Source organism: Oncorhynchus masou, unplaced genomic scaffold (assembly GCF_036934945.1).
Source record: "Oncorhynchus masou masou isolate Uvic2021 unplaced genomic scaffold, UVic_Omas_1.1 unplaced_scaffold_439, whole genome shotgun sequence".
In the NCBI taxonomy this organism is placed as follows: domain Eukaryota; kingdom Metazoa; phylum Chordata; class Actinopteri; order Salmoniformes; family Salmonidae; genus Oncorhynchus; species Oncorhynchus masou.
The window spans coordinates 298,582-308,651 of NW_027010781.1; the positions used below are offsets into that span (position 1 = coordinate 298,582).

General features: G+C 45.3%; 1 long non-coding RNA gene and 1 pseudogene across 1 annotated transcript; both read left to right on the forward strand.

Annotated features, from left to right (window-relative positions):
• Nucleotides 1-180, forward strand: part of LOC135535059 (NLR family CARD domain-containing protein 3-like) — a 126,407-nt pseudogene extending 126,227 nt beyond the window's left edge.
• A 3,558-nt stretch (nucleotides 181-3,738) lies between these two features.
• On the forward strand, nucleotides 3,739-5,257 carry LOC135535063 (uncharacterized). Its single transcript, XR_010454803.1, has 3 exons — nucleotides 3,739-3,944; nucleotides 4,218-4,264; nucleotides 4,767-5,257. It is a non-coding gene; the product is annotated as an uncharacterized LOC135535063 (long non-coding RNA).
• Nucleotides 5,258-10,070: the final 4,813 nt, after the last annotated feature.

Sequence of the window (10,070 nt, forward strand, 5' to 3'; positions counted from 1 at the left end):
TCTTTGTCAGGCTGTCAGACTGTGGAGTCACAGAGAAAGGCTGTGCTTCTCTGGTCTCAGCTCTGGGAGTCAAACCCCTCACACCTGAGAGAGCTGGACCTGAGTAACAACGACCTGAAGGATTCAGGAGTGAAGCTGCTCTCTGCTGGACTGGGGAATCCCCACTGTAAACTGGAGACTCTGAGGTCAGTATTCCTGTAGTTGGTCAACAAGTGATAACTGTTCACCAGATCCACGTGTTTACCAGACACACATAGTCCACACCATACGTGTTTGGACAGTGAAGCTTACAGTTTTAAATTTGGTGCTCTGCTCCAGCATTTTGGATTTGAGATATAATGTTTCATATTAGGTGACAGTACAGAATGTCACCTTTTATTTGAGGTTAAAGGTGAGAGGTTAGCATGTTTTGTTGTAGCCTCTGTTATTGGTAATGATGAGAGGTTAGCATGTTTTGTTGTAGCCTCTGTTATTGGTAATGGTGAGAGGTTAGCATGTTTTGTTGTAGGCTCTGGTATTGGTAATGGTGAGAGGTTAGTCATGTTTTGTTGTTGCCATCTGTTATTGGTAATGGTGAGAGGTTAGCATGTTTTGTTGTAGCCTCTGTTATTGGTAATTGAGAGGTTAGCATGTTTTGTTGTAGCCTCTGTTTTGGATGTTTTTTCATGATAATGGTGAACCTGAATGGGTTTGTGTTGTCATTGTGGAGTAATGGTGACCAGGTTACTTTTGACAATTTAATTTTAAGTTGTCAGAATAAGATTGGTAAATGGGGAGAGATTACACTTCTAATTCATGTTGAAACAGATATGTTATTGGTAATCAAATAAAAGGTGAGATTTGTAGCCTCATGTTTTGATTGAAATGGTGAGAGTTAGCATGTTAAAATGTTGTAGCCTCTGTTATGGTAATGGTGAGAGGTTACTCATGTTTTGTTGTAGACCTCTGTTATTGGTAATGGTGAGAGGTTAGCATGTTTTGTTGTAGCCTCTGTTATTGGTAATGGTGAGAGGTTAAATGTTTTGTTGTATCTGTTATTGTAATGGTTAGATATGTTGTTGGACTCTGTTATTGGTAATGGTGAGAGGTTAGCATGTTTTGTTGTAGCCTCTGTTATTGGTAATGGTGAAGGTTAGCATGTTTTGTGGACTGTAGCCAATCTGTTATGTCTGGTATGGTGGGACTGAGAGGTTAGCATGTTTTGTTGTAGCCTCTGTTACTTGGTAATCTGAAATTCACTGTCTAAATAGATATGGTTACTGTATACATGTAAATTGATACCTCACTGTTATTGGTGTGGCATACTCAATACAATCTAAATCTGATTTTTTGTCTAAATAGTATGGTGTGGACTGTATAAATACAATCTAAATCTGATTGTTGTACTGTCTAAATAGATATGGTGTGGACTGTAACCATGGGACCATCTAAATCTGATACAAAACTGTCTAAATAGATATGGTGTGGACTGTATACAAATACAATCTTAATACTTTAATCACTGTCTGTCTTCTGACTGAACTGCTTTTTAAACTGGTCTGGTCAGTCTACTCAAATATTTGTACTATACATTTTTCTAATCTGCAAGTCAATACTTTGATCATTTGTCATTTATAATAATGATACATTTATTTATGAATAGATATGACAGGTTTCAGGATCACTGATGTATCTGAATATGTTGAAAAAATATACTGCCACTATTTTCACCACCAAAGAATAGCATTGTCTTTTAATATGATTTGACTCTTTGCAGGCTGTCAGGCTGTCTAGTCACAGAGGAAGGCTGTGCTTCTCTGGTCTCAGCTCTGGAGTCAAACCCCTCACACCTGAGAGAGCTGGATCTGAAACAATGAGACCTGAAGGATTCAGGAGTGAAGCTGCTCTCTGCTGGACTGGGGAATCCCCACTGTAAACTGGAGACTCTGGGTCAGTATTCCTGTAGTTGGTCAATATAATGTTCACCAGATCTTTGATACCTATTAATATCTAAATATGGGGACAGTGAGGCAAGAGAATGGTGTGGACAGGCCATTTTGGTCATGAATCAATCCAGGAGGCATCAGATGGCAGACAGACTGAGGTCTAAAGACAGACTGAGTGTCAGGACAGTAGACACAGGACAAGACCTCTAAATCAGATTCAGGACTAAGACTGGTCTAAATTAGGATAGGCAGAATGGTGGAGGCTGTAGGACTCAGATACAATCTAGAGGTCTGGACAGGCAGAATGGTTTGTCTGGTCAGTAGGACAGGCAGAATGTTATTGGCAGGGTGAGAGGTCAGGACAGGCAGAATGGTAATGGTGAGAGGTAGAGGTCAGGACAGGCAGAATGGTCAGGCAGGCTAACTGGGACAGGCTGGTTTGCAGCCTAGTTAGGTCAGGAGAGGTTAGAATGGTCAGGACAGGCAGAATGGTCAGGGACAAGATGTTTTGTTGTAGTCTCTGTTAGGTAATGGGTCCAGGTTAAACATGTTGTTGTAGTCTCTGATATTGGTAATGGTAAATAGAAGCATTTCTAGTAATTGATAATGGTGAGAGGTTGATTTATAAATATGTTATTGGTAAACTGGTGAGAAACAGGAAACAATAGGGATAAAATATATTGGTAATGGTGAGGGATATATACTGCCACTGATATTACACCAAAGATATATGGGGATTTTAACCAGGGATTATACACCAGGGAAACACAGGTCATATATGTCTAGGGAAACATGTATATACACCAGGTTCACTCTGGGATATATACCCCTCACACCTGGGATATATACAGCTGGGAAACACTGAGTATATACACCATGGATAAATACACCAGGGATATCTAGACCAGGGATATGGTGAGGAAACAGGATTAGAAACACAGGGATATATTACACCAGGGATAAATACACCAGGATATATAGACCATGGGATGTTATATGCTCTGATATATACACCAGGGTGGTTGGTTAGCATGTGTTGGATATGTACACCAGGGATATATTGGTAGGGATATATACACCAGGGATATACACCAGGGTTCTAAACCAGGGATATATACACCAGGTACAGGGATATATACACCAGGGATATATACACCAGGGATATATACACCAGGGATATATACACCAGGGACATATACACCAGGGATATATACACCAGGGATATATATTGGTAATGGGATATATACACCAGGGATATATACACCAGGGAACACAGGGATATATACACCAGGGATATATACACCAGGGAAACACAGGGATATATACACCAGGGATATATACACACAGGATATATACACCAGGGATATATACACCAGGGATATATACACCAGGGATATATACACCAGGGATATATACACCAGGGATATATACACCAGGGATATATACACCAGGGATATACACCAGGGAAACACAGGTATAAATACACCAGGGAAACACAAATATATACACCAGGGATATATACACCAATATATACACCAGGGAAACACAGGGATATATACACCAGGTATATATACACCAGGGATATATACACCAGGGATATATACACCAGGGAAACACAGGGATATATACACCAGGGATATATACACCAGGGATATAAACACCAGGGATATATACACCAGGGATATATACACCAGGGATATAATAATAATTTGTAATTTCTAATATGATACACTTTATTTATGAAACAGATCAGGGTTTGACATGAATATGGAGAAAAATATACTGCCACTATTTTCACCACCAAAGAATAGCAGTGTGGTTTTAATATGATTTGACTCTTTGCAGGCTGTCAGGCTGTCTAGTCACAGAGGAAGGCTGTGCTTCTCTGGTCTCAGCTCTGAGGTCAAACCCCTCACACCTGAGAGAGCTGGACCTGAGCTACAATCACCCAGGAGACTCAGGAGTCAGACTGCTCTCTGCTGGACTGGAGGATCCACACTGCAGACTGGAGAAACTCAAGTATGTAGAGGGTTTATGTCAATGTTCATATCAGACATGTTGGACTTATCAGGCTGGTTAAGACAAACATTCTGACCACCACTTGGACAAAGTTACATGCTGACTGTGTGTGTGTGTGTGTGTGTGTGTGTGTGTGTGTGTGTGTGTGTGTGTGTGTGTGTGTGTGTGTGTGTGTGTGTGTGTGTGTGTGTGTGTGTGTGTGTGTGTGTGTGTGTGTGTGTGAGGTCAGGTGTATCCCTCAATGACTGTCTGTTCTTCTGCTTACCGCTACAGTGTGGAACATGGTGGAGAGAACAGAATGAAACCTGGACTTAGAAAATGTGAGTGTTGACTGCTGTGAAGAATATGACTAAGAATAAGTCTTAATTCAAGTTAAGTCAAAGACCACCATCATTACTGACTTGGTCACATTAAATATCAGCTGTAGTTCTACAGAAGCAGAAATCAGAGACATCAACGACAAAGAGATGCTTTGACAACGTTTACAAAAATGTGTGTTTGTGTTCATGTTGATTTGACTGTGTGCGCATGTGTGTGTGTGTGTGCGTGTGTGTGTGTGTAATTAATGTGAATAAGTGTGTGTGTGTGTGTGTGTTACGTTAGGAATGTGTGTTCAGGATGTGTGTGTGTAATTAATGGGAATAAGTGTGTTTTATATTACCATACAGTATAACATATGATCATTCAACAAGTCTCAAGTTACCTTAACTTCTCCTTTTGACACCTAGAAACATCTACATTAAATGAATTAGTGAAAAGTGAGTTAACATTCTAATGTGAATGATGATGATTTCTAATATTGTGTCTGGTTTCATCCATCAGATGTCTGTGATCTCACACTGGACCCAAACACAGTAAACAGACACCTCTCTCTGTCTGAGGAGAACAGAAAGGTGACATGGAGGACAGAGGAGCAGCCGTATCCTGATCACCCAGAGAGATTTGAGGACTGTGGACAGGTGCTGTGTAGAGAGGGTCTGACTGGGCGCTGTTACTGGGAGGTAGAGTGGAGTGGGAGGGGTGCTGGTATAGGAGTGACATATAAAGGAATCAGCAGGAGAGGAGGGGCTATGACTGTTGTCTTGGATACAATGACAAGTCCTGGAGTCTGTTCTGCTCTGACAACAGTTACACTGCCTGGCACAATAATAATCCCACTACCATAGACGTCCCCTCCTCCAGCTCCCACAGAGTAGGAGTGTATCTGGACTGGCCAGCCGGCACTCTGTCCTTCTATAGAGCCTCCTCTGACACACTGACCCACCTGATCACATTCACCTCCACATTCACTGAGCCCCTCTATCCAGGGATTTAGGATTTATGGTGAAGCTGACTCAGTGTCCCTGAAATAATAATAATTTATTACAGACACACACACTGGACAACACACACACACACTGGACAAATACACACTGGACAAACACACACTGGACACACACACACACACACACACACACACACACACACACACACACACACACACAAACACACTGGACAAACACACACTGGACAAATACACACACACTCACACACACACACACACACACACACACAGGACAAACACACACACTCTGGACACACATACACTGGACAAATACACACACACACACACAGTGGACACACACACACACAGGACACACACACACAGTGGACACACACACACAGTGGACACACACACACAGTACACACACACACAGGACACACACACACACTGGACACACACACACACTGGACACACACACACACAGGACACACACACACTGGACACACACACACACTGGACAAATACACACACACACACTGGACACACACACACTGGACACACACACACACACACACACACACACACACACACACACACACACACACTGGACACACACACTCTGGACAGACACACACTGGACACACACACACACACAGGCCACACACACACTGGAAAAATACACACACACACACACACACACACACACACACACACACACACACACACACACACACACACACACACACACACACACACACAGTGGACACACACACACACACACACACACACTGGACACACACACACGCCACACACACACACACAGGACACACACACACTCTGGACAAACACGCACTGGACAAATACACACTGGACAAATACACACACACACACTGGACAAATACACACACACACACAGTTTACACACACACTCTGGACACACACTCTGGACACACACTCTGGACAAAGACACACACACTGGACAAACACACACACTGGACAAACACACACTGGACACACACACACACACACACACACACACACACACACTGGACTCACAGACACACACTGGACACACACACACACTGGACAAACAAACAAACACACACACACACACACACACTGGACAAATACACACACACACACACAGGACACACACACACTCTGGACACACACACACTGGACACAATCAACACACTGGACACACACACGCACACTAGACACACACACACACTCTGGACACACACGCATGCACATCTTTCTATAGTTGTGAGGACCTCTTTCAACAACACTGTTAAAATACCAATGTGATCATTTGTTGTCTTTTATGTTGAAAAAAACACAATTATACAATTACATACACACACACTGGACATACACTCCACACACACACACAAGTATACAAGGATATATTGTACTTTTCATAATAAAACATACTTGAAACAAGAAAAGCTTGTTAATTGTGAAAACAGTTTGTTTATTGATTTTACGTTTCCTCTGTCAGGTTGATGTTAACCTGCGACTGGTTGAAACATGAAACAAATATGAAATGGAATACAAAACAATTAAACAATGTGAAATAGAATTAAACAAATTGTACAATTAGTACAACAGAGTGTTGTGATGCAGGGTCACTATAGCAACATAGTGTTGTGATGCAGGGTCACTATAGCAACATAGTTCTCTCTTCTCTGCTCTCTTTCTGTTCTCTCTGCTCTCTCTCCCTCTGCTCTCTCTCTCCCTCTCTCTCTCTCTCTCTCTGCTCTCTCTTCTCTTTCTGCTCGCTCTCTCTGCTCTCTCTGCCCTCTTCTCTCTGCTCTCTGCTCTCTCTCTGCTCTCTTTTCTCTGCTGCTCTCTCTTTTCTCTGCTCTCTCTCTGTTCTCTGCTCTCTCTGTTCTCTGCTCTCTGCTCTGCTGCTCTCTCTTTTCTCTACTCTACTCTCTCTTTGCTCTCTGCTCTCTCTCTCTGCTCTCTCTCTCCCACACTCTCTGCTCTCTCTCTCTCCCACACTCTCTGCTCTCTCTATTCTCTCTCTCTCTCTCTCTCTCCCACACTCTCTGCTCTCTCTCTATTCTCTCTCTCTCCCACACTCTCTGCTCTCTCTCTCTCCCACACTCTCTGCTCTCTCTCTCCCACACTCTCTGCTCTCTCTCTCTCTCCCACACTCTCTGCTCTCTCTCTCTCTCTCCCACACTCTCTGCTCTTTCTCTCCCACTCTCTGTTCCCACTCTCTCTCCCACACACTCTGCTCTCTCTCTTCTCTCTCTCTCCCACACACTCTGCTCTCTCTCTCCCACACACTCTGCTCTCTCACTCTGCTCTCTCTCTCCCACACTCTCTGCTCTCTCTCTCTCCCACACTCTCTGCTCTCTCTATTCTCTCTCTCTCTCTCCCACACTCTCTGCTCTCTCTCTATTCTCTCTCCCACACTCTCTGCTCTCTCTCTCCCACACTCTCTGCTCTCTCTCTCCCACACTCTCTGCTCTGTCTCTCTCTCCCACACTCTCTGCTCTCTCTCTCTCTCTCCCACACTCTCTGCTCTTTCTCTCCCACTCTCTGTTCCCACTCTCTCTCCCACACACTCTGCTCTCTCTCTTCTCTCTCTCTCTCCCACACTCTGCTCTCTCTCTCACACACTCTCTGCTCTCTCTCTCTGCTCTCTCTCTCCCACACTCTCTGCTCTCTCTATTCTCTCTCTCTCTCTCTCTCTCCCACACTCTCTGCTCTCTCTCTCACACACACTCTGCTCTCTCTCTCTGCTCTCTCTCCCACACTCTCTGCTCTCTCTCTCCCACACTCTCTGCTCTCTCTCTGTTCTCTCTCTCCCATACTCTCTGCTCTCTCTCTCCCACACTCTGCTCTCTCTCTCTCCCACACTCTCTGCTCTCTCTCTCCCACACTCTCTGCTCTCTCTCTCTCTGCTCTCTCTCTCTCCCACACTCTCTGCTCTCTCTCTCTCCCACACTCTCTGATCTCTCTCTCCCACACACTATGCGCTCTCTCTCCCACACTCTCTGCTCTCTCTCCCAGACACTCTGCTCTCTCTCTGCTCTCTCTGCTCTCTCTCCCACACTCTGCTCCCTCTCTCTCTCCCACACACTCTGCTCTCTCTCTGCTCTCTCTCCCACACTCTCTCCCACACTCTGCTCCCTCTCTCTCTCCACACACTATGCTCTCTCTCCCACACTCTCTGCTCTCTCTCCCACACTCTCTGCTCTCTCTCTCCCACACTCTCTGCTCTCTCTCTCTCCCACACTCTCTGCTCTCTCTCTCCCACACTCTCTGCTCTCTCTCTCCCACACTCTCTGCTCTCTCTCTCCCACACTCTCTGCTCTCTCTCTCTCCCACACTCTCTGCTCTCTCTCCCACACACTCTGCTCTCTCTCTCCCACACTCTCTGCTCTGCTCTCTCTCCCACACTCTCTGCTCTCTCTCTCCCACACTCTCTGCTCTCTATCTCTCCCACACACTCTGCTCTCTCTCTCTGCTCTCTCTCTCCCACACTCTGCTCTCTCTCTCCCACACTCTCTGCTCTCTCTCTCTCCCACACTCTCTGCTCTCTCTCTCCCACACTCTCTGTTCTCTCTCTCCCACACTCTCTGCTCTCTCTCCCACAAACTCTGCTCTTTCTCTCCCACACTCTCTGCTCTCTCTCTCCCACACTCTCTGCTCTCTCTCCCACACTCTCTGCTCTCTCTCTCCCACACTCTCTGCTCTCTCTCTCTCCCACACACTGCTCTCTCTCTCTCTGCTCTCTCTCTCCCACACTCTCTGCTCTCTCTCCCACACACTCTGCTGTCTCTCTCCCACTCTCTCTCCCACGCTCTCTCCCAAACTCTGCTCTCTCTCTCTCCCACACTTTCTTCTCTCTCTTCTCTTACTTTTTATATCTTAACAGTGGTGCAGTTTGGACAATCACCACTTGAGGACAGTGTTAAACCAGAAGTGATGAAAACAACATCACTGCAGAGAGAGAGAGAGAGAGAGAGTTTAATATACTGATTTACAGTCTGTTCTCTGCTCTCTCTTCTCTCTGTTCTCTGCTCTCTCTCTTCTATCTGTTCTCTCTGCTCTCTCTCTCTTCTCTCTCTGCTCTCTCTGCTCTCTCTGTTTTCTTCTCTCTCTGCTCTCTGCTCTCTGCTCTGCTGCTCTCTCTACCCGCTCTCTCTGCTCTCTCTCTGTTTTCTTCTCTCTGCTCTATGCTCTCTCTCTGTTTTCTTCTCTCTCTGTTCTCTGCTCTCTCTCTCTGTTTTCTTCTCTCTCTGCCCTTTGTTCTCTCTGCTCTGCTGCTCTCGCTACCCGCTCTCTCTGCTCTCTCACTCTCTATCTCTGCTCTCTCACTCTCTATCTCTGCTCTCTCTGCTCTCTTTGATCTCTCTATCTCTGCTCTCTCTCTTTGCTCTCTCAGCCTGCTCTCTGCTCCCTCCCTCCCTTCCCCTCTCTCTCTCTCTCTCTCTCTCTCTCTAATACTCTCTGCCCTCTCTCAGCCTTCTCTCTCTCTCTCTCTCTAATACTCTCTGCCCTCTCTCAGCCTTCTCTCTGCTCTCGCTCTCTGCTCTCTCTCTCTCACCATCTGCTCTCTCTCTTTTCTCTCTCCCTATCTGGTCTCTTCTCTCTCCCTCTGCTCTCTGCTCTCTTCTCTCTCCCTCTGCCCTCTCTATTTGCTCTCTCTGCTATCTGCTCTCTCTCTCTGCTCTCTCTCTTTCTGCTCTCATTATCTGCTGTCTCTGCTCTCTCTTCTCTCTGCTCGCTGCTCTCTCTCTTCTCTCTGTTCTCTCTTCTCTCTCTGTTCTCTGCTCTCTCTCTGTTTTCTTCTCTCTCTGCCCTTTGTTCTCTCTGCTCTCTCTGCTCTATTTGATCTCTCT